This window comes from Stegodyphus dumicola, chromosome 3 (assembly GCF_044657685.1).
Source record: "Stegodyphus dumicola isolate Sdum_Otavi_A_Nest chromosome 3, ASM4465768v1".
NCBI lineage: Eukaryota > Metazoa > Arthropoda > Arachnida > Araneae > Eresidae > Stegodyphus > Stegodyphus dumicola.
The window spans coordinates 56754839-56780244 of NC_140770.1; the positions used below are offsets into that span (position 1 = coordinate 56754839).

The following is a 25406-nucleotide window of genomic DNA, read 5'->3' on the forward strand; positions in this document are numbered from 1 at the left end:
CAGTTCTCGAAATTTCAAAGTCAACTTCTGAGTCTACTCGTTTTTGAGTTATGCGAGATACATACATACATACGACGTACATACGTACAGACATCACGAAAAAATCTCTTCTAAATCCATTTAAATCCTTTTTTGCAACCCGTTTTGGGAAAAAGAGTCCTTTATTCTGGTCTTACGTAGAGATGTCACGCAAAAATATCGTTAAATTGCGTTCGATAGCGAACAAAATGGATATTTTTGTTGAAATATGATGCTCGAAAATTTTCACGATTTCGATGCTTCCTTTACTTCGTACAAGGAAGTAAAAATGGGTTAGTAGGAATGTGTGTAACAGCAGTCTGGTAGACTCAGTGAGAGCGTAAAAAACCTTAACAAACCTTTTTGAGCAACCTTTAAAATCTGTAACCTTTCAGTTTTTTTTTTTTCTTTTTTTTTTATTTATTTGTATAATTTCAATTTTGATAATAGACGCTTTTAATAACTTTTATCTAAGCAGAAAGATAGTTAGAAATGTCCGATTAGGCTTATCAGTTGTAGTAGTAGTAGTATTAATAATGACAACAGAGCAATAAGTAATTACAATTTGAATATTTCAGATTGCAGTGTTACACCTTAAAGTGCAATTTACCGTTGAAATTTTCAAAAAAATCAGGAAATTAAAAAGTAAATTTAATGTTATCTTCGTATTCAAGTCATAGTTTAACTCAAGAAGCAGTTTTGAGCTAAACAGTTACTCTGAGCCTATTACTTTAAGAATAAATTTTCAAAAATTTAAAATACGGAATAGAATATTTAAAATCAGCTGCTCAAAATATGCAAGGAGAAAGGGTATGAAAAAATTTAACTATGATATTATTTCATCTTAAGTTAAAGTCATCTGCAGACTTTCTCACTTATTTTCAAAATTTACTAGCGTATTCCCATCTTTCTTTTACTAATTTTATAAACTGAAAGTCGAAAAGGAAAATTATGAAAATAATTTAATTTCCGAAAGATGCAGTTATAGAAAGGACATAACAAATGAGAGAAGCCACGGATAAACTGCAGGTAACTATCACAGTATTATTCCTGTAAAAGAAACCTACGTTCCGATAAGAATACGTAGTAACATTAACATTACAATATCTAATATGGTAATTACACTTTTATTTTCCTGTAACTTGAATCTCACCATTTCTTATTGTTGCCCCTGTTACTATTTAGGCCTTAAAACATCCATAAATAACTAGAAAAGGTGAATGTGTCCAGCTAACTCCACGAAATCGTAGACTGAATGTCAGTTCGTGTTTGCTTTGCTGTGATAGGTCAGTTTTTGTATTGGGCTAGCATAAAATTCAAACGTTAAAAGGGAAATGTTCAGCGTGACCCTTCACAGGTAATTTGTCAGGGTTTGTCTCTCTTACTTAGATGACAACAAACACTGTGTGGGCGAATCCATTTTAAAATTTAGAGGAGCTCGTTTTGTGAAATTTCCCCTTGAGAAAGGAAAAAATTAGACTAATATTTTTAAAATTTTCAGATCCTAAAGCTAGGGATAAAGTGAGCCAGGAAATACAGTAATTTAAAAAAAATTAATTTAACTATTCAGGATGTAATTATGTATTTTTTTTTAGCTGAATCACATGCGCATAGTGCTTATAGTTTATATTTCTCTAAAGAGAAATGGAAACAAATTTAAATTTCTAATTCGCCAGTAAATGAAACAGCGTAGTCTGCTTTCTTCTACAGGCTAATAATATATTAGAACTATGATTATGTAGATCAATTGTTCTTATTTTTAGGCCAAATAAATTAATCCCTTTTTTTTAAATTTTATTTATGTTTTCAGTTTTTTCTTTGATTTAAATAATGGTAATATGAGATTCAGCTCAGTACCCATTTCTAAAGCAATTATTAAAGTAATTTATGTAAAAGTATATGACATACTTACGCTCAAATTGGCGGCCGCGTCGCCCACAGATGCATTAATCGTAAATTAATTAGCCTATTTTAAATTAAGGCATAAATTAAGGCAAAATTTGAAGAAAAGTTTCAGATTTTAATGATTTTTAAATTTATTTTTACAATATTTTCATTGCTATTAAAAACGAACGAGTGTAACGCCCTACAAAATTTACAAATAGAGCTAACTGACTTACCTTATGATATAAATCTTAAAGATTGAAGATACAGATTTAATTAACTTATTTTTGTAAATTTCAAAAAATAAATACCCCTCAGTTATAAATTTTTTTCAATAAAAATAAGTACGTTGTTTGAGAATACAGCGTAATTATATATATATATATATAATTAAATATTTTTCTCTTATTCTGCTATTTCATTCACCAAAATTCTTTTTAAAAGACCCTAATATGTTTTAGAACAAATATAGGAAAAAAGCGGTCTTATTTTCGAGTAAATATGGTATTTGAATCGCTCTTGAAATCAATAGTTTTAAGACATGCAAAACTCCCTCCTTTTTCTATCTTATTTTTTTTAACATTTTTTCTTCTCCTTCTCCATTTTTAGCCCAATAGATGTTAGCCCAGAAGGGCTAATAATTTAATTTTGGCATTTTGTGGCGTTTCACTTTTGAAATTGTTGCCACAAAATATTATTGCCCTGCATTATATTTAAAGAAATTTAATAATGAATAATCTGCATGAATGTATGTATGTTTCTCCCACTATGAAAAAACAACGGCACAAAATATCACCAAATTTTGAGTAACGTAGTCCTCCATCCGAACATGGGCACCTGGAAGCCCGAATTCTGAATTTGTTTTATTATCTATTTCATATATTGTAAAACATTAAAGAATTTTTCATTACCAAGCAAAAACGATATCAAAGCGAGCAATGGTAACACTGTACGGGGAAGAAAAAGAAATTCCAGCGCGCGAGACTGTGTATCGGAAATTCTAAAGATAGACTCTTTTAAATATTTTGTGATATTTCTGTTGAATTGAATTTTATGGTTTAAGTGCGAAGAAAATGATATTTCATAAATAAAGGTAACACATAAAACGTTAAAAAGATACGCTTTTGGGAGTAATATGAAATATGAAAGCTTTCAGATTTTATTTTTTATATTAAAGATACTTTTAATATAAAATGAAACATTTAAAATATTATTAAGAAGTCCAGGTAGAATGACTTTTTAAATGTCTAAGTTACGCTATATTGAACACTACTGAAAATAAAAGAAAGACGATATGCGTGACTTATTGTTAGTTTATTGAGGACAGGATTTCGTGGCCAAGTCAAAACAATATATACCCCGGAAAACGATTTTCTTCCTTTCTTCTTCTTCTTTTTTTTTTTTTTTTTTTTTTTTTTCGGGGGGTGCGGTTAATTATAGAGTTAGAAATGGTGAAAAGTAACCAAAAACTGCAGACCACTTTTCATATTATATACTAAGTGGTCTCAAATTGCATGCAGGCCGGATGCCCAATCTTCAAAGCAGTTGACGAGCTGAGTTTTTTTTTTTTTTTTTATAATTTTTATTGTTTTAACCAAAATTAAAGGATTAAAAAAAATAAAGTTTAGGAACTAAATATTAAATTTTATTTACTTAGTAGTTATTCATAGTAACAGTAATGATGAAAAGAAAAAAAATTACGATTTGTCTTTATTTTGTGCCTGAAATCTAAAGTTTGGTATTTACAAGAAGTTTCTCTTGGTTACATATTATAATTCAAACTTATTGATAACTAAATATTAAGTTTAATACTGACATTCATTTCAATAATTCTAACCAGTTAACCTGCCTTGCAATTAGCCAACTGCAAAAACTTCCAGCTTTATTTCTTTTGTAGGCTATCGAATGAAGCCAAAACAAAAAAAAATATATATATATTCGTTATGAAGAAATCATCGTGAATTCCGGAATGTTCTTTTGAAGATCTAAGTGAAGAGTCTCCTACTTAAATAAAGCTATAATAAACCTTTTGAAAATTAGCCATTGTTCATCAAGACATAAGAACTGCCTGGCATCCTTAAGAAGTACACTTTTTACCATGAAGCATGCGATATTTCTCAAGGTGCCTGGATGCCCATGGGAAAATTTAAGTGAATATTTGTCGACTTCTATAAAGGTACCAACACCCATAGGAATTTCAGTTTATACCATTAAGAATTCAAACTTCGTCAAGAATCCGGGACGTCAGTTTGAAAATCTAAAAAACAGTCGCCAACTTGAATAATGGTGCTGGTATTTTTTGCAAGTTGCCATTGTTCATCAAGACACAAGCACCCTTACGAAGTTCAGTTTACACAACGAAACATGCAACCTTCGTAAAGGTGCCGGGATGCTTAGGGTCCAGTCTTTATTTCAGTGAATAGTCACTGGACGTCCATAAAGATGCCCGTTTCCTTATGAAGTTTATAACTTGTACAAAGCAAATTCTATCAAAATACCATCCTTAATGGTGTTTCATAAACTTTGTCTTAGAAATCTATTTCTATAATCTTTGTGATACTTTTCTATCTTTGTGAAATCTTCGCCAAAAAGGTGCCGGCACTTTTATACGTGAGGTACTGTTTGCGAAGGATATTCTGGCATAAAAGTGCTCGCACCCTTCTGAAACCAATACCATTATTAAGTTCAGTTTATGGCTTAAAGAAAGCAACTTTCGTCCAGGTGCTGGTACCTTTATAACAGAGCATCTTTATTCGGATTCTCGGCAAATAAGATCATAAAGATACCAGTTCCATTATGAAATTCAATTTATAACTTTTAGAAAGCAATTCTCGTCGAGGTGTCAGTCAAAGTTTATCAAAGTTTTATCAAAGCATTTATCAAAGTTTTTAAACCTGGAATGAAACCTTCTGCTCCGTATGAAAAAATTTGAATCATTCTGGGCTATGCAGATGACATAATAATGCCTGCATCATCGCCTAAGTTTCTACGACAAGAAATTAACATATTCAGTGGTATCTGCAGAAAGCTCTTGATGTCTGTCAATGCTAATAAATGTGTGATTCTACATCCTTGAAGTCGGCGTCCAGTAGAAAGAGAAACACTAACTTTCTTATGGATGGCATTCAACTCTTGCTTAGAGGTGTTAAAATTCAAGATTTTCTTGGAAAGCTTGTCGGATTGCTTAATGAATACTCCTTTCGCTATTGCTTCAGAAAATGTATGGCAAATACCCGTCGCTAATTCAGAATCAAAGTCGCCACATGGCAGAATTTAGATATAATAAAATCCTTCCTTTAATTTAGCATTTCCCAATCTGTGCTCCTTTTAGATTTCCCAAAAGACAGTTAAATTAACTGCGTATACTACACTATAGCTGAAAATCTCAATTTATGATTTGCACATGGCAATCGTCTACCACTTTTTCTTTCAAGACAGACATTTTAATGAAATTTATTGCCGGTTATATTACCTACGAACTTCAAAACCTGGCTTTAGCAGCAAACCTGAATGTCGTGCTTCTTGGCAGCATACATCCAAATATTGAACAGCTATGCAAGAATCGGCTGACTCATTCATCAAATTAATATGTGTACCGATATTTATTTAATTTTTAGTTTCCAAGATAAAAATTATCCAAATTCTGAAAACCTTGCATTATTACACAGAAATATAAATTTTCTTCTATTAATTTAATTAACTAATACCAGCATAAAATTAAATGAATTTGAATTAATTATACCTTAAGAACATAATGCTAGTAACATAGACTAAAAGAATTGCTTTTGGAGAGAATAAGAGTAATTTAGCGTGCAGAATAGTCTAATTTATAAAAGTGGTCTCCAACTGAAAAACGTTTAAGGAATTCTGGATTAAATCTTTCACACTTGTTCCTTTAATGGTAAACTTTTCTTTCAGGTTTTATACTGTGTAAGGATTGTGCCTGCAAGTAAGTTTAACATCTGTCAGACTCTCAAATAATTGTGTAAGCTACTTACCAAACAGAACTTAAGAAGGACATAAAAGACCCTTTTATTCAGAACTCTAAATAACATAACAGAAGGCACTTTTTGTACTTACAAACTAGCCAGAATTTACGGCATAACTCAAAATGATAGGAATTCAAATTCAAACCAAATTGAAGCTTAGCCAAAGGCTACACATAAATAAAGCGCAAAATGGCTCAAGTCTATACCGGCGTGACAAGCATTATTGGCAACAGTGGCGGCTCATAATAAGCACTATGGAACTGCAGCACCCCCTATTTCCACTTATTATTATTTTTAATATTTAATATAGTGTGCCTTTTAGTCTTTAATTCTTTCTTTATACTTTTACAATACATAATCCTTAAGCTTAATGTCAGTAGCTATTCCCTACTTTTTACCCTACTTTCCCTACTTTGTGAATTCTTTGTTTGGAACTATTCCCTACTCTGTGGAACTATTCCCTACTTCTACTATTCCCTAATTTGTGAAATTCTTTGTTTGGAACTGCGCGCTTCACAGTTCCAGCGACGTGGTGTTTGGCTTTTAAAATATCTAAATGATGATAATTTCAAGTTTTTCTTAGAGCTTTTTTATCAGATGCCTCATGTTGAAATTATATACAACTAAATGTATATAATTTCAACATGAAACATGAACAATTTCGGGCATCAAATTTCAAAGGAAATATCCATTTTGACCGCTCTCGAATTCGTTTTAACGAGATGGTTTTGCTTGACCCCCGTATGTACGGACAGAATAAACACCTTGTTTATCCAAAACGGATAGTAAAATGGATTCAGAAGAGATTTTTTCCGTGATGTCTGTACGTACGTACGTATGTATTTCGCATACCTCAAAAATGAGTAAACCCAGAACGTTGAAATTTTGTATTTACGACTGCTATAACATATAATTGTGCACCACCCTGTATCGTTGCAATCGGCTCACGAAACGTATATATAAGTGTAGAATGAAAATCCAGAGAAACTAGTGTGTTTAAAGTTAAGGAATATGTAACATACGAGGGCTATCCAGAAAGTAGATTACGTTTTGGAATAAAAAAATAAACAAAGTATAGGAAACAAATTTTATTATATACAGATGAAAGCCACACTCAAATACTACTTTTCTACATAGTCACCATACAAATTAAGGCATTTATCGTAGCGATGTACGAGCTTGGAAATTCCTTCGTGGAAAAATTCGGCCGCCTGCGCCTTCAACCACTTCGTTACCTCTTCTTGCAGCTGTGCGTCGTCATCAAAACGCTGCATAGCCAGCCACTTCTTCATTGCTGGGAATAGGTGGAAGTCGCTCGGTGCCAGGTCGGGACTGTACGGCGGATGAGGAAACAACTCCCACTTAAAAGATTCAAGAACTTTACGAGTGACATTTGCCGTGTGGGGCCGGGCGTTGTCGTGAATCAACAAGATCTTAGAGCTCAACATTCCTCTGCGCTTGTTTTGAATTGCTCTTCTGAGTTTTTGGAGAGTTTGGCAATACCTTTGAGAGTTTATCGTAGTGCCTCTTTCCAGGAAGTCCACCAAAATTACACCTTTTCTGTTCCAAAAAACAGTCGCCATCATCTTCCTTGCCGACATTGTTTGCATGCATTTCTTGGGTTTTGGGGGAGAACTTGTGTGCCCCCACTGCATTGATTGCAATTTCGTTTCACAGTTCACATGTTTCACCCATGTTTCGTCACCAGTAACGATGCGATCGAGTAAAGAGTCACCATCCTTATGGTAAGCGTCCAAAAAGTTCAACGCTGCAGCCATTCGCTGATTTTTGTGGTCCTCTGTCAAGATTTTTGGAATCCATCTTGCACAAAACTTGTGGTAACCAAGCTTTTCGCTGATGATTTCGTGCAACAAACTTCGCGAAATTTGTGGAAAACTCAAAGAAAGTTCCGTTATTGTGAAATTTCGATTTTCACGGACTTTAGCATCGACTTTTTCGAGAAGTTCGGCGGTCACTATGCTGGGTCTCCCACTTCGATCTTCATCGTGAACATTGGTTCGGCCATTTTGAAATCTTATGACCCACTGACGCACTCCACCTTCAGTGATAATGTTGTCCCCATACACTTCACGAAGCTGCCGATAGATTTCTATCGGTTTACAGTTTTTTGCAGTCAGAAACCTTATTACTGAGCGCACCTCGCAGCTCGCGGGATTTTCAATTAACGCAGACATTTCAAACCGTCACAGTATCTGAACGGAGCACAGCACGAACCTCTCACTAGCACGGCTAGATGCAGACTGAGCTGCGCAACGCTCTGACCCCAAGATGGCCGCGCTAGCCCCGCCCCTAGCGGACACAGACGGAAACGTAATCTACTTCCTGGATGGCCCTCGTATTTCAAACTGCTATTTTAGAATTAAGAAACTCAAAATACTGTAAGAAATTTTCAAAGACACTGATGGCAGAAGCTAAGGAAATATGTGACTTTATACTATGTATTGATATAATGCACAGATATTCTACCACTAAACACTTAGCAGTTGTTAAACAAGAAATGCTTTGCTAGTTTTAGGAATGAATATTCTACAAAAAAAAAAAAAAAAAAAAAAAAAAAAAAAAAAAAATAGTACTGACCACTGAAGCATATCCAATGATTGACAAAGAAAAGCTTGAAACCGAACTAAAAGTATTCTATTATGGGTCTGATATCCATGAATACTGCAAATTAATTGAGCTACTGAAATTTATCTTCGAAAATAATCTAGATATGTTCTTAGTGAAATTACGAAACAGATAAAAAATCTCTTGAGAGTTCCCTGACTACATCAGAGGCAGAACGCTGCTTTTCAACATTGAAAAGAATGAAAAATTTTCTAAGAAGCACTAGGAATTCGGAAAGACTAAATGCTCTTGCATTGCTTTCAACAAAGAAAAATTTCCTCAGTTATCATCCAGAGATCAAGGAGAAAATTATTGATCTTTTTGCGCAAATTAAAACAAGAAGAATGGATTTCATTTTTAAATGAATAGACAAAAGATTGAACTATAGCAATTTTGGTTAAAGTAATTAGAAAATGTTTAATTTTTTTCTTGTAAGATTTCATGAAGTTTCAAAATAAAGTTTCTTTTTATACATGTTTGTTTCCTTTTAGATAATTGTGCCCACCAGCGGCCGAGCGGTAAAGACGCTGAACACTGGTAGTTCGGTCCGAGGTTCGAATCCCGCGAACGGGTTGGCTGCATGGGCGTTTTCGTGGTTTTCCCCATGTGTTACGTGTATACGAGCCAGTTTTCCTTAAAAAGTCCTGCACGAAGGCATCCCTACCTTTAGGCAGATAGCCCCCGTGTGCTTTGACATTAATTAAATAATCTAATCCTTTTCGGCAATTTTTAAAGGTTAAATGTTTTTGGAACAGCCCCCCCCCCACTAATTTTAGTCACGAGCCGCCACTGATCGGCAAAGTGCCAACGCAACAAAGACAGACTGCTGTCAAAGAATCGTAACTAGTGTTATGTGTTACGTAAGGCGTTACGTTCGAACAATGGCTAGCTCAGAAGGGATTCGTAAGTCATCTACCCGATGAATTAACAGCTATCTTTTCATAAATGGAGCACTTCATTTAAACTTAAACAAAAAGGTTTATTTACACATAAAGACAAGTTAAAATAATAAAAAGTATTTATCTAGCTACAATATCTAACCACATCATGCAAACATCGTCCTTAGCTAACTAAACCGGAACTATTCGTTTTTCTCTAGCGTCCCATGACGTCAGTCTCTATCTGGCTTTTTATTCGCTGGCGTAGTGATGCCATTCCCAACAACTAATAACGTGGCCTTCAGTAGACAGAATATGCTGTTATTAAAGAATCTAAATCTTCCCTTTAAATACTATCTCTTTCTACCTCATTTGAATGCAAGCGAACTAAAAATTAGCATTCCGGCAAGAAAAAGGAAAGAAAAAATGGCAGTAAAGCTACTAACATAAAATATTTGGTTAGCTAAAAATAAATAAATTCTTACAACTATAATCAGAGGTTTTTAGATCTAAATTGTTTTCCAGATTTGTTCTCTATTCTTAACCGCACTAGAAGTGAAATCACATTCACTGTTGAGTATTTCTAATTAAATTAATTTTATATTGAATCACCTAAGATACTTAAATATAAATGATAAATTTTCGTTCCTTTTCTGCGTTCTTGGTGACAAAAATAAGGAGTAATACTTTTCTTGTTGAATAATGTATGCCAAACTGTCCACTTTTCAGTTGTTTCCTGCTATTATTAGGAAAGGAAGTAATAAAGTAGAAATATTAAAGAATAACGGTATTAAATGTGCGTGGGAATTTATGTGTTCTTTTCTTTTTCTTTCTATTTTTATGAGAGAAACTAAATTAGTCGGTGTGCATGCAGTGGAACGGTCAAAATCTTCCTTCACTGGCCTTCATCTATGCTGTCATTCATCCATGTTGTCACTTCCATCGAACTATTCCCTTAAATTTAAAAAATAATAATTGCAAACGATCGTTGTGCTTCCCACGAAACACGTTACTGTACATAAATTCCTTTTTTTTTTTTTTTTTTTTTTTTTTTAGTTTTACTTGTAATAGTTCCCGTTTCGCGGAAAATGAGGAAGTTTTGGTTAAATCAAGTAATGAGATGCACATTTTGAGCAATTTTTTCATGATGCTAATTAAATTACTTCTTCAGAAGAAAAGAATATACGACGCATGTAATTTCATAATTATTAGAAATTCATTTAACCTTTTACATCCTTTTACAAAGCAAAGGAAGTATTGTAATCGCGAATTTCGGGCATCATATTTCAAAGGAAATATCCATTTTGACGCTCTCGAATTCATTTTAACGAGATGGTTTTGCTTGACCACCGTATGTACGGATAGAATAAACGCCTCGTTTTTCCAAAACAGATAGTAAAATGGATTCAGAAGAGATTTTTCCGTGATGTCTGTATGTACGTATGTATGTATTTCGCCTACCTCAAAAATGAGTAAACCCAGAACGTTGAAATTTTGTATATACGACTGCTATAACATCTAATTCTGCCCCACCCTGTTTCGTTGCAGTCGGCGGCACCAAACGTATATATAAATATAGAATGAAAACCCTAAATAAAGTAATTGAGAGTAAATTAATAAGCCAATAACTTGCGCTAAAGCTGCAAAGTAATAAACATATAATTTATCATTAGAAAACTTTTTAATACTTTTTAAAACTTTTTAAATCATTAGAAAATTTTTTAACTTTTTAGTACCTTCTCCAAGGAACAGAAATTCAATTAAAACCATAAATTATTATAATAAATAAATTTTTATACAATAGTTTAATTAGTATTTTAAATTAGTATTTCTAGATTTCAGTTGCAGCAAAAACCATAAAAAAGTGAAAAAATTCTGAATCGCAAAAATACCAAAATCAAAAGCAAACATTTTAAATATTGAAAAAAGTAGCTATTGTCATTGACTGCAAATTAGTGGACTTGTCAAGGGAATCAACCAATCTGCTATCAATTAGCAACAATTATTTTAAGCGAGTGTATATATACAGAATGATTCTAAATTACTTTTACATATTAAGAGGGGTGATAGTACTCATCGAGATGAACAATAATTACCATAGAACATAGGGTCGCATTCCACACTGAGAGCCAGAAAAGAAGAATATTAAAGTTCCAATCTGAACTTACAACAGTGTTGGGAGAGAGAATGAACGATACAATCAGTTTAGTGACAAACTCACAGAGAGTGCACAAAACAGATAAAACCGAAAACTTAACGTTCGAGTGTTAATTCGAGCTCTGACTTCGATGGCAAACACTCAAATGCACATCTTTGGTTGGCAAGGTCTCAACCTCGCAAACGATTGCAACAAGTTTATTATGTAATCAAGGGTTGAATATTATCAACTAACTCCAACGTCCGCTGCGTGCCAAGATTAGCATGAAAAGCTCATGCTGCATTCCGACTGTCAGAAATTCGTGTCCCATTGAGGTGCGCTTCAAGTAGAATGAGTCTAGCAGAGTAAGACAGGATAGAAAAAGGCTAAGAGAAAAACAACTGCTACTTTGATACTTGGATATCAAGGTAGTTTTTCTCCCTAATAGATAATTTCCCCCTAATCATTTAGATAATTAACTTGTTGCAATCATTTGCGAGGTTGAGACCTTGCCAACCAAAGATGTGCATTTGAGTGATAGCCATCAATGTCTCAGCTCTAATTAACACTCGAACGCCAAGTTTTCGGATTTATCCGTTTTGTACATTCTCTGTGAGTTTGTCACTAAAATTAATAGTGCAACATTTTGGTCTTGTTCATTCGCTCTCCCAACTCCGTTGTAAGTTCAGAATAGAATTCTAATATTCTTCTTTTCTGCTTCTCAGAGTGGAATGCGACCCTATGTTCTATAGTAATTATTGCTCATCTGGATGAGTACTAACACCCCTTTAATTTCTAAAAGTAATTTATTTTCGATTTTTTAACAATTCTTAATGTTTTACAATTCTTAATAATTTGCAACCATTTTTCCACATTACGTTACAGTTAGCATTTTTACAATTTTTTACACATTTTTACAATACTTCACAGTTAGCAAAAAAAAATTTTTTTTTTAAAGTACACACATTTTACATTACTAAAAGTTTACGGAATAGGTTTTTAAAATAGATCTAACAGTCAGCAGCTTAACACTCAACTTTACTTTATATTAGCGCCTTCTATTTATAAAGTTAAAAGAAACACACTGCTTAACATCACATAGTTTGGCATGCTTCTCCACTAGCCAAATACAAATATAGTTAAGTTACATTAAGACTTACTTTTTACTTGCCTTTTTAGTATTATTTATGTATTTTTTATAAATAGAATCTAGTTTCTTTTTGATTTATCTGCATAATTCGTGTCGGGGAAGTTTTTTGTAGGCAAGAGTTTTCAAATTACTTTGGTTTTCTAAAAAATTTGGCTTTCTATTCTTAATTGACTTTAATTATTCTAGTCTTTACTTGCTAATTTCTCTAAATTCCACTTGTTTAAATATTTTTAATAATTCACAACATTTGGTTTTACTTTAGGTTTTGAATTTTTCTTTTTACCCTTGCCTACATGGATGACCGAAACACAAATTGAATAATTGAAGAGTTAGGTTTGGAGGCAACTTCCCCTTGATAAGTCTGTCTCCTGCCTGCTCGACAATTATTCACTTATGCATTTTTATAAATTTTTAGGATTAAAAATTTATTGGAATTATATATTATACATTTATCATATATACATAGATTTTGATACTTGCACTTAATTTAGATATGCTCTCAGAATTTAAATGATATTGTAGATTAGTTCGCAGCAATAATTAATAATTTATTTGTAATTCAATTTCATTTAAAGTTTAATTAACTTTAAATTTGCTTTTTACGAATAGAGAATGTTTGTTAAATTCAAATTTCATTCCTTGCAGCAAAGGCGCAAGATAATTATTTAAATTTAATTTAACTTTACTATATTCTTTCGACACACACACACACACACATATATATATATATATATATATATATATACACATAATACTACTCTTTTAACCGTCTTAATGAGCTCAGTTTTTTTCATTCTTATATGTTGATAAATTCTGCCTTTTTTTTTTCCTTATGTTCTGGTTAAGATTTTTATGCCTTTAGTTAATTTGCATGCAATAGTTGTAGAATTATCAACAATTTAAAAGTTTTAGTGGCTCTGGCCTAATGAAGCCACCATTTGTTTACATTTGAAACTCTTCGTAGAATAGTGAATTGAGTTAATTGGTGTGTATAAAGTCAAACCAATTTCTGTTTCTTTTTGGCCATTGGGGAGCTTTCATGTAATTAGGTTACGTTGTGTATTTAATGCTGTAAATATGTAATCCTTATTCTATGCTATGTCACATGATGGTGCAATGTTAATGCTGTGTCATGTTACGTCTACGCTAAGCTATGATATGTCATCATCAATGTCCACCTGTCGCATAGGTCATGCCACACTGCGAATTGTATGTTGTAAATATGTAACCACAATATGTTATGTCGCTATGTCTTATCTATGCTTAACTATGTTATGTTGCTATACTAAATCCACCTGTCATGTAAGTTAATTTAAGTTGTGTATTTAATGTTGTAAATATGTTATGTCACTATGCAATGACTGTATTATATACTATGTCCCGTCGAATGCTATGCCATGTTATGTCTGTGCTGAGCTATGTTATGTCGCCATGCAATGCTCTCCTGTCGTGTAGGTAATGCAACTCTAGGTATTTTATGTTGTAAACATGTTATGCTCTAGATGGAGCGGGTCCCGGACTATACCCGATTAGTCTTTGAAAGCCGTCCGTGTGTCCAGCCCGGTGTCCGCCGATAACATCGCGGCAAAAACATCGCGGACGAAAACGTCGCGGAGAAAACAACGCAATGCGAAAACGTCGTGCTACAAAACATCGTCGGAGAAAATATCGCAAAGAGAAAACATCGCAGTTCTAAAACATCGCGGTACAAAATATCGTCGTCGAAAATATCGTGGTAAAAAATAAAGTATCTACAAATCATCGCATGACGATAACATCGCAGATATGCTTTTTTCAGGTTTTAATAATTGTAAATGGATATTCCCATAATGATTTGTGAGCGCAAGATGTAAAGAAGGATAATTTTTACTTTCACATTTTTTTTTATTAACTAATAAATTTTTGCTGAAAAAGTAAGAAGAAACTTAAGCATAGAAAACTAAATGCAACTTATAGATTATACTTTTCATGAAAAATTACGAGTGAAAACTTTACAAAAATTGGTTTATTAATGGCCTTTGTTAGTTAACTATGTCGGTTTAAAATTCTATTCAATGCTATAAGTTGCATTAATTTTCTATGCTTAAGTTTCTTTTTTATTTTCTCAGCAAAAATTTATTGATTAATAAAAAATATGAAAGTAAAAATTATCCTTCTTTCCATCTTGTGCTCACAAATCATTACGGGAATATCCATGTATAGTTATTAAAGCCTGAAAAAAGCATGTTTGCGATGTTATCGTCATGCGATAATTTGTAGATACTTTATTTTTTACCACGATATTTTATACAACGATGTTTTTAAACTGCGAAGTTTTTGAAGCGCTTTATTTTCGACGACGATGTTTTGTAGCACGATGTTTTAGAACTGCGATGTTTTCTCTTTGCAATGTTTTCTCCCACGATGTTTTGTAGCACGACGTTTTCGCCTTGCGTTGTTTTCTCCGCGACGTTTTCGTCTGCGATGTTTTTGCCGCGATGTTTTCGGCTGTAACCGTCCAGCCCTGCTGTCACCTATCACCTGCCCATAGGGAGCAAACGTTAACGTTCAGTTTTGTGTACCAAAAATTGTGTCTTTCTGCTTGCTCGCTGAATGGCTTGTTTTTGCATAGAAACTCTAATTTTTATTGCATAACATTTTTCTTAATTGTTTTTAACTGTATTTGGTGTTTTAGGCTTTTCTGTATTTTACAGTTTTTAATGAAGATGTTTTGAGTTTCTATGTATTTTTGCCTTGCCGCAAAGTGAGAAAAATAAGAAATAAATCTCTAATCAGATTCGAAAAAATACGTTTAAATAAAGTGCAGCAAAAAGTGTGTATATCTTAAATGGCTGTACAAGGAAACCATGTGGTGTCCCCACACATATTTAAAAAAAGAAAAAAAAAAAAAAAAAGACCATGATTTTTAGCCTCTTATTAAGAGTTGTTTAAATGCTATTAAATGTGTGATGTAAATATAATTCTACGCTTTGCCCCTTCCTCCTCTTCTGCTCGATGCTTATAGAACTGCCTGTTACTAAAAACATGTAAAAAAGACATGCAATTAAATATTCCCCAGGAGTCTCAGATTAACAAACAGTTCTTTCGTCTAGGAATTTTACAATAGAATTTGTTACGTTATTGTTATAAAAACCAGATGTCTTCACGCCAGTGTTATGTTAAATCTTTGAGAAGCATACTGTTTCTGAAGATCAGTAATGTACTTTATGTTAATTAACCAATTATAATGATTAAACCTTTACTTTAACTTCTTTCCGTAATTCTAACCAGAACACAAATTAGTTTATAGTATTTCTCCCGCTTTCCTACCGTGCCTTCGTGGTTTAGTGGTTTGCACACTGGGCCGGTATTCCAGAGGTCCGCGGTTCGATTCCCGGCAAAGGCGTTGTTAAATTTTCATCTTTTCTGCTTCCAAAATACCTAATGTCTCTAAAAGTTGTTCGTCATTTAAGCTGAGAGATTGAATGTTTAAAGCTTCTGGCAGCCGTGTCTTGCTGTTAATTACTATCACCAGCTTTGAATAAGTTATATTTTGGCTTTAGCGTCTTGCTAGCAAACGCTTACAATAAATTAAACTATCTTCAGTCAGCGTAAGCAGTCTGTTAAGTGAGTAGTCTCGAACTACGCTTAACTTCACTTTTTGTTATGAATTTAACTTTCTGCTATGTTAATTTAAATACCAGCAAGTAACGGAGGTTTGTCTATCGCACATGCTGTGCAAAAAATTCTGATGTGTACACCACATGACTTCCTTGTACGGAATATTAAATTATACGCATTTTTTCCTGCATTTTATTTAAACATATTTCCTCAAATTTCATTAGAGATATATTTCTCATTCAATTAATTCAGTTCTCACACCGCGGCAAGGCAAAAATGCATAAAAACTCAAAATATCTTCATTAAAAATTGAAAGATATAGAAAAACATAAAACACAGTTAAAACAATTTAAATTTTTTTTAATTGAAGCCCACTCGGCTAAAAGACACTGAAGGTGCAAAAAGACTTAATTCACTATTCTACTAAGTTTTAAATGTAAACAAATATGGCTGCTATGGTAAAAAAAAAAAAAAATTAGCCGCACTTTAACAACTTTTAAATTGTTAATAATTCTACAGCTATTGCATACAGATTAACTAAAGGCATAAAAACTTTAACCTGAAGATAAGAATAACATAATTCAATCATTTTTAAAGCAAAAAATCCCAATTTACCAGCATATAAGAGTAATAAAACTCACCTCACTCAGCCGTGTAACAGTATTTGATACATATTATGTTTTTACATTTTGCATTACAATTGGATCTTTACTTTGTGTTTATACTTTTTTTGCAGAGGAACCAAAGTATCCCTTTAGCTCATAGGTTATAGCTTGAAGAATTTATTTTTTAATTTTATTTCAAATTTTGCAGTTCAGTGCGTAAAATTCTTGACCTCACAGGTCCTTTTAAGTGTAGTTAGTATGCTTTTCTTACATTATATATATATAATTAGAAGATAAATTTTAGTAAGCACGCTAAAAAGTTACCAAAAACTATGGTTCCGTGAAAACTTCAACATAAACATATTTAGTTGCTATGAAATGTGTGAAAAAGGAGAAATATACAACATATGAATATGTACAAGTAAAATTAATAAAAATAATAATCTATATGCTAAACGAATTAAGTAGATTTAAAACACAGTAAAAAACTAATCAATTGATCGAGGTAAAAATAAAAAATAAAAATTAAGAAGCGGTAATAAATGGTTAATTAGCCCAATTCGAAGTTCATTTTGGCTCGTCAAGGGAAATTTTTTAAAATGAGTTTCGAACTAAGCCAACTCCATCACGCGTTTCGCCGAAACAGACAACTGAAACTGTGTGCGACAAATTTTTCAATGAATTAATTAAACTATGTCAAAAACTTTAGTCTCAATTCTCTGTTCCAATTTCCCGACGCGTCCGCTTATTTTGACACATTAAGGTGTAAAAAAGATAAAAAATAAATAATGGAAAGGCAATTCCGATGAAATAAATAGCGATATGCTATTAGTCAAAATATACAAGATCTTATGGGTGAACCTGCGAGCTTAAAGAATTAATACTTTGTAAAAGTACCGTAAATTATATTTAAATCAAAACGGAAAAGATAATATAAAAGACGAATTGAAGCAAGGGTCTCGCCAAGACCTAGAAAAAATCTTATAGAGGAAAAAATTATTAAAAACAGACCTCGAATAGAGCCTTCTTCCTTGGTAACGAGGAAACTCGAAAAGGGTGGGCAAACCCCCGAGCGTTTCCATTTCCCTTCAACTGGCCGAATGACGTAGAAATGGGGAAAACAACGTCACTGTGTAATGTAAAATGACTGACCGTTGGCAGCAAACCTGACTCATTGCAAAGGGGGGTGAAATGTGTTGAAAAATGAGAAAAAAGTTCGAAATGGCGTCTTGACATAGTAGTTTGAAGAAAATTGGACTGAATAAAAGAGAAAATGGCTAATTCAACAAAATATTACTTAAAATGGCCTCTAAAGTAAGCAGAAATAATGAAAAAATAGCAATTTGTTAATTAAAGTCGTAACTCTTCAAGCTAGAGGGCGTTCAAGCTGCCAGAAACGAAAACAGCCCACAAGTTAATAATAGAATAGAATTGGCCCGCAAAGATTTTTAAAAACTATTTAAAAATAGTATTAAAAGTATTGTGCCAAATTTTAAGAGGAAAAATAGACGTTGTGACAAGAATTATTTTTACATTAATACATTAGATCTTCAGAATCAGCCATCCACTTTATACCGTCCCATAGGGCTTTAAGCATAAAATTACATTATCTAACTCAAAAATCTTTGTTTTGTGTCTCAAATACAGTGGTCTTGCAAGGTCTACACTTCTAACTTCGAATATTGCAGCGTTTTTTATTCGGTCCCATCAGGCAAGAAAGTAGCTTTCGGTTCATCATGAGTCACAGCGAATCCTTTACATCGAACACAGTTCAAGATACATTGTCGAATTGTTTTGCGACTTTGTAAAATCCAATAGTTTTCTCGAAAAGGAGTCATTAATATATTTAGGTCGTACAGAAATGAATGATACAAATGCTGCCACCCAGCAGAATACAATTTATTAACAAAAAACTGGTAGTACATCAGTTAGAAATAATTCCCGCCCATGTCAATACACCTCTGCCATTTGGTTGGGAGGTCCCGAAGGGCTTTGGTAAACCAGTGGGGGGGGATGTTGGTGCACCACCTATGGACAATTGCATTCAGTTCGGCAGAAGATTCAACATGTTGGCCCCTGACTGCGTCTTTTATCTTGTCAAGCAAGGCTTAGTCCGAGGTCATGGTTCGAGGTCCACCTACTTTGCACACACATTTGTCATCTCCAAATCACTATGCACAATCTTCTGCAATGTTCCTTGCGTAAGATATGTCTCTTCCTACATCTTGTTGAACATTATGCACCTGTTCGCTATGATCAAATCCGACACGGCTGCCACATTTGCTGCTGTATGCGATGTTGCTGGTCGTCCTGCGCTGATACCTTTGGCTGCGGTCTCCATTCTACTGCTAAATTTGGCCAACTAACAGGATGCGGTACGCCTTGAGGGTACTTTTTTCCCGCACACCCATATCATGCGACGATGGATCTCACTACCCTGTATCCCTTCCTTCTATTGAAACCACGCTGTCCAACGCTGACCGTAATAATCACCTTCCACCATTTCTATCCACGCTCTCAATAACGACGGCGAAAGGGACGGGCGCTGACTGACGGGCGAAGGCGAAAGGGACCGTTTAGCTTGCGGCCAGCTCCATCTATGCATTCTGAGTAGCTCACGCCCCCTTGTGCGTATTTCACTTGTTTTCCCTTGGCATACTGTAATAATTTCGTTGTGAAAGCCGTTGGGTCATTCATTTCTGTACGATCCAGGTATGTACCCCAAGATGCTCAAAATCTTTATATTTATACGCACAATTCTATGCTTTCAATTCTGCCCCCAGCCGGTATAGTAGTTAGTGACTGAAATAGCATTGCATGGACTTCCGACCTAAGGTTCTACACCAAGCAGAGTTATGTCCATGCGATGGAAAGAGAATCTACCATCCACTGGCGCCACAGCCAAGGCGAGCCCAATGGATCATCGGCATTCATTTAATCAATGATAGTAATATTACAATGCTAAATTGACAATATCATCTTTACAATAATTGTTACAGAATAATCCGTATGAAAAAATATATCATCAATTAATCATTACATTGTCATGGATAGGATCTATGCTATGGAGAGTGGAAACTTGTACATTAACCAGTCTCTAAACCCATGTCTACTTCAATACATCATAACTTTGTGTTCTTATCAGTTACCTAATGATCAGTTATCTAATGATGTCTGTCCTAAGCAATTTGTACACTATTGTTGAAATTATCAAAGGAATAGGCCAGTCATATTAGTTCAGGCATTTGATAGTTCCATAGCCCAAAGTTTATGATGTTGTTTAGACTATTCTATGTTCATATGAACTGGATTCTAAGTTAACGTTTGATAAATTCGAAGTGCACATTTGTTAAGTTCATTGTTCACGTAAACACTTGTCCACTTCGATACATCATAACTTCGTGTCCTTAGCAGTTTGCACACTTCATTATGTGTGTCCATAGCAGTTGTATTCCAACAATATAAAATACATATTCCAAAAAATGCTATAATTTATTCCATTACATATAATATATATATAATTGTGCTTATAAAATCGCTACAATATTACACAATTTCTTCAAGTAGTTAAAAACGTCTACAGAAAAACAGGAACTAATTTCCAATTATAATAGACATAAAATACAGAATTATTCAGTAAATATATTACTTAACACATGTTTCAAATTCTGCAACTAATTTTTATTACAGTTAGAATATTCACCAATCAGTCATACTATAAATGTTACATATTTAAAAAAACTATAACTAATTTTTCATTACAGTTAATATATTAAATTTTATGCTATACAATTTTAAATAGTACAATACGACAGATTTTTTTAACAATATCAGTCTATACAAACTGACAGGTATTCCTAGAATATAAAAGCCCACAATCCAAAAAAAAATTCTATGATTTATTCGATTACATATAATATATCTAATCGTGTTTATGAAATGGCTATAATAGTGCCCAATTTCTTCAAGTAGTTAAAAACATCTACAGAAAAACAGGAACCAAATCTCAATTATAATATATATGAAATACAAAAATTATACAGAACATAATTAAGACACAATACTCTTTGTACTCTTCTTAATCCTTTTTCGTCAAATACTCGACGAAGAAGTTTTATTCACCGACCGTTCATTCCATCAGAAAATTATGTTCATTAGACAGTTTTTAAAACGATAAGTTCAGCTTGGCTGATTTCTTTCACAGTTGGTTCATCAAAACATGATAACACTTTTAGATTTCAGATTAGAAAAGTCCAAGCAGCTATTCTAATGAGTTTTCTATACGATGAAATTCTCTCTTCAGTTTCGACATTATATGACATTTCGATCCGCTTTTTCTCATTTGTTGAGTTATGTCTTAATGATTACAGACCAATTTTGATTTTGGCCATTCGTCTTAATTTTTTTTCAGCCAATCCGGGCCCTCCCAACATCTAACTGCCAGAAGCAGTTTGGAGGTGCTAACTCTTGATGGGAGTGATCAAGGTTTTTTTTTTTTTTCTTTTTTTTTTTCTTTTTTCTTTTTTTTTTCTTTTTTTCAGAAATAGGTTTTTTGCATTCGAATCTGACAGTTTTCTAATTTTCTTAACTCTGTGTCTCACAAAGACAGTCCATATCTCTTCCTTTTGTATCCATGCCAAAATTGTTGTAGAATCTGACCAAAAATACATTTCAACATTTTACCAACGGAAACCATCTAAAATGAAAGAGCATAGCTCGGCTCCTGTTGTGGCAATTAGTAATTTCACTCGAGGAATCATGAGTTTAACAAGAGCTATTCTAGACTTTCATGCCAACGGATTAACTTCAATCCAGAAGTCTCAGTTCCCAAGAAAACTACGGCAGCATACGCATTACTACTGGCATCACAAAAAGCGTTAATGCTACAAAACACTTTATTGTCCTTGCTCGAATGTATACATTGAACCATGGAGATTTATTTTGAGAAAAAAAGATCTTTATACCAATTCAGAAAATGAACGAACACGTTATCACAATTGAAAACAAATATTGGAAACTTGGCAGTTTAGTCAAAGAAACTTATTGAACAACTAAGTTTCGTGTAGGCACTAACGTCGGAATCAACTGCAACTATAGAATTTGATTCTGGTGAGTGAAAGAGTGATTCTTCTTTAAATGGCTATGAAATATCATAGATGTTGAAAATCTTAACATTCATCGTGGATTTTTTGTAATTATAACCCATAAATGTTTCATAATTGATTTTTTGTAAATATTAAAATTTTCCTGATTAGTTAAAATTTCTTCCTTTCTAATCATATTACAACCGTTATATTTGCTAATGATTATGACCTTATCATCAATTTCAAGTTATAATTTTTAACTAAAAAAACGGGCTGACAGTGCCAAATCAGGAAACTACATACTATGGTTATAGTACCAGGAAAACTTATGTGACTTTGATCTTTTCGTTCTTAGTTCTAACCTCTGTTTGTAAAATTTTTATTCTTTGTAACTTTTTGCCTAGCCATTGGAAATTTAAAAAAAACTTTGGATTTTAGAAAGTTTATTAAAGCTGTCAGTTTATTTGATATTTACTATATTTCAAACCTCCCGACAATCTAACCTGAGAACACAAACAAGGCTAGAACGACCTATTCACCCTGTTCTCCCAAGTTATCCATAGGTACTAAACTGCCTGAGGATGTTTGATTCCTCCGATTCGCTACACATTTCTTCTTCTTGAAGCTTGGCTTCCCTTTGGCGCCTTATGCTTCAACTCAAATATAATTTTGTTTACATGTTAAACCACAAGGACACATTCCCTCCAATTCAGGGGGGGGGGAACATCGGTCCGAAAACTAAACCCCCTTACACTAATATTATGAATTCTTTAAAATGTATTTGATGACAAATTTGCCTAGGAAATAATATCTCCAAGGTTTCTTATTACAATAATTTAAAAGATTAGCTAAAAGGTCAATATTGCTAATTTTCATCTTCTTGAGCATAATGTTTCTGGCACTATCATACTTTCTGCAGTGAATAACTGCATGTTCTGTACTGTCAATCATATAACATGAGTCACAAAATGGCGAATTCGTTCTACGATACCTGTACACATTTAGCAACTTCTTGCCAAACCCAGCGTATTTAAATAACGATTGTTTCATGCGATGAAGCTGCAGTTGAACTTGATAGTTGATTGTAGGATATAATGTAGGGCATATTATTCATTCCCTTAACATAAAATTTTCCACTATTACCTAAATGTAACATATACGATTTTAATAACATTTAAAAACCAAATCTTTACTTAAAATTTGAAGCGGAAGAGCTAACAATGTATTCCTTGCAGTTCAGCTTAATTTGTTTTTTCGCAGACCGTTCACTTAGCTAAAAGTAAACCATACAAATTTAGTAAATTTAAAATCAAGTTATTTCTCTTAATTTGTAAGATTTTACCCAGTTTGTTGCTTCCCAAACAATGAACCAGAGCAAAATTTTGGTATTTTATTTTTAAAGATATTAATTAGAGTTTAATTGCGAATATTTAAAAAAAACTAACTGTATCTAAATAACACACATTATATAAATTATATCCTGTATTAAATCTCTCCTAAGACGTATTCTCTTCCAGTAATACCCAGACAACCCCACCCTCCCATAGTACATCTTGTCCTGTCTTGCTTATTACTGTTTAAATTTAAAAAATAAAGTGTGTTATTTAAATAAAAATATTGGAAACTGAGAACTTCAGACTAACGTCTCAAAGATGAGTTTATCATCAAAAATTTCAAAGTATTAGAAAATATTAAAACTTTTGAAATTGTAAAACAAACATAAAAATTACAAAACAAATTATCCTATACTCATCAGTTAGAAATATAACATTAGAAATCTTATCTGTTAATTACAATTGAAATTATTAAGAAGTGCGTTTACTGTCTATAAATCATTCAGCGTATCAATTAATGACCGGTTGCTTATATTTAAAAAATAAATTAAAAATTCTTACTATTTGTCGAATGAAACGGCTATGCGAGATGACGGGTAAGAGACACGTCTTTTGCTTCCTGCAGGAGGAATGTATACACTGGTGTGCAAAACTCAAGCAACAATGCAGATTTTAATCAGATAGTCATGAAATTGCAGAAAAGGGGTTATTGCGATTAGTAAAATGAATACGCAATTCAGTAGAAAGGTCATGCGTATGCAAATGTCAGGAACAAAACATCACAGACGACGTCAGCGTACGCAAAACGCATGCGCTCGGCGCGCTTAACTCAAGACTGCAATAAAAGGAAGGACGGAGACGCAATTAAAGACATTAGCTGCAAGTACAAGTCAGTTTTTTCGTGAAATATGGCTAGAAGAAATCACCAAGATGACTTCACACGAATGATCGGAAAGCTGTAGAAAGAGCGTATAGTGTGACCATTGTAGTTGAAGAGTTTGCAATGAACAAAAGCGTCATTTCGCGCACTTGGAAAGCTTTCCGAATTATAGGTACAGCTGTTAGAAAGGTTGGTGGTGGTAGCCGCCCCAGGAAAACAACTGCAACGGATGTCCGATATATCGTACTGCAGGCGAAAAGAGCCCGAAACCAGTCAGCAAGCGCCATAGCTCAGCAACTGTGTACAGCAACGGAGCGACAGGTACCGCGGTATACTCTGTCCAGACGCCTTCACAAATGTGGTCTATTACGCTGCATCCCTTTGAAAGTTGGCCATTGGTGCCACCGTTTAGAGCAGTGCAAAGAGCTCAAAAACTGGACTTCTCATCAATGGAGTCGTGTCCTCTTAACGGATGAGAGTCGTTTTAGTATCACAAGCGATTCTCAACGCCAGTTGATTTGTAGAGAGGTCGGGACACGTTTCATCATGTTCTCAGTAATATCACGGAAAGAGACAGTTACGGTGGTCCTGAAGTTCTCGTCTGAGGAGGCATTATGCTGAACGGGCGGACAGAGCTCCACGTTTAAGACAGAGGTTCTGTAACCGGAGATCGCTATTATAAGGAGGTTATCCTTCCCCATGTGCGTCAGTTCCGAGGTACCACTGGAGCAGACTTCCTTTTTATGGATGACAATGCACGACCACACTGGACTCCTGCTGTTCAGAAGCTACTGGAAAGTAAAGATATCACTCGAATGGATTGGCCAGCGTATTCCCCTGATTTAAATCCCATAGAACATGTGTGGTATGCTTTCGGGAGATGCCTTGCGACACGATTATGTCCTCCGGAGAACACCCAACAACTGAAACAGATGCTGATTGAGGAATGGGCACTCTTACCTCAAGATCTGTTGGGCAATCTGGTGCTGAGTATGGACAGACGGTGCGAAGCAACCATTGCAGTAAGGGGAAGGCATATCCAATACTAAGTAACATCTGCTTGTTATTCTTCCCCTTCTACAGGCAATCATGTGTGACGATACTGTAAATTCAGTAAAGTCTTTTTTGTTTGTTTCATTCCATACCGTATGCATTGTATTCATTTTTGCGCAACTGTGCTTTTGTCATCGTTTAAATACAAAATGCTGTCTCTCATTTCTGA

The 25406-nt window shown here is 33.8% G+C and overlaps 1 long non-coding RNA gene across 1 annotated transcript in view; it reads right to left on the minus strand.

Moving 5' to 3' along the window:
- The window catches only part of LOC146997991 (uncharacterized), a 51159-nt gene extending 39634 nt beyond the window's left edge, over positions 1–11525 (minus strand). The window contains exon 1 of the long non-coding RNA XR_015040204.1: positions 11491–11525. This is a non-coding gene — a long non-coding RNA (uncharacterized LOC146997991). The remainder of the gene's footprint in view (positions 1–11490) is intronic.
- Positions 11526–25406: the final 13881 nt, after the last annotated feature.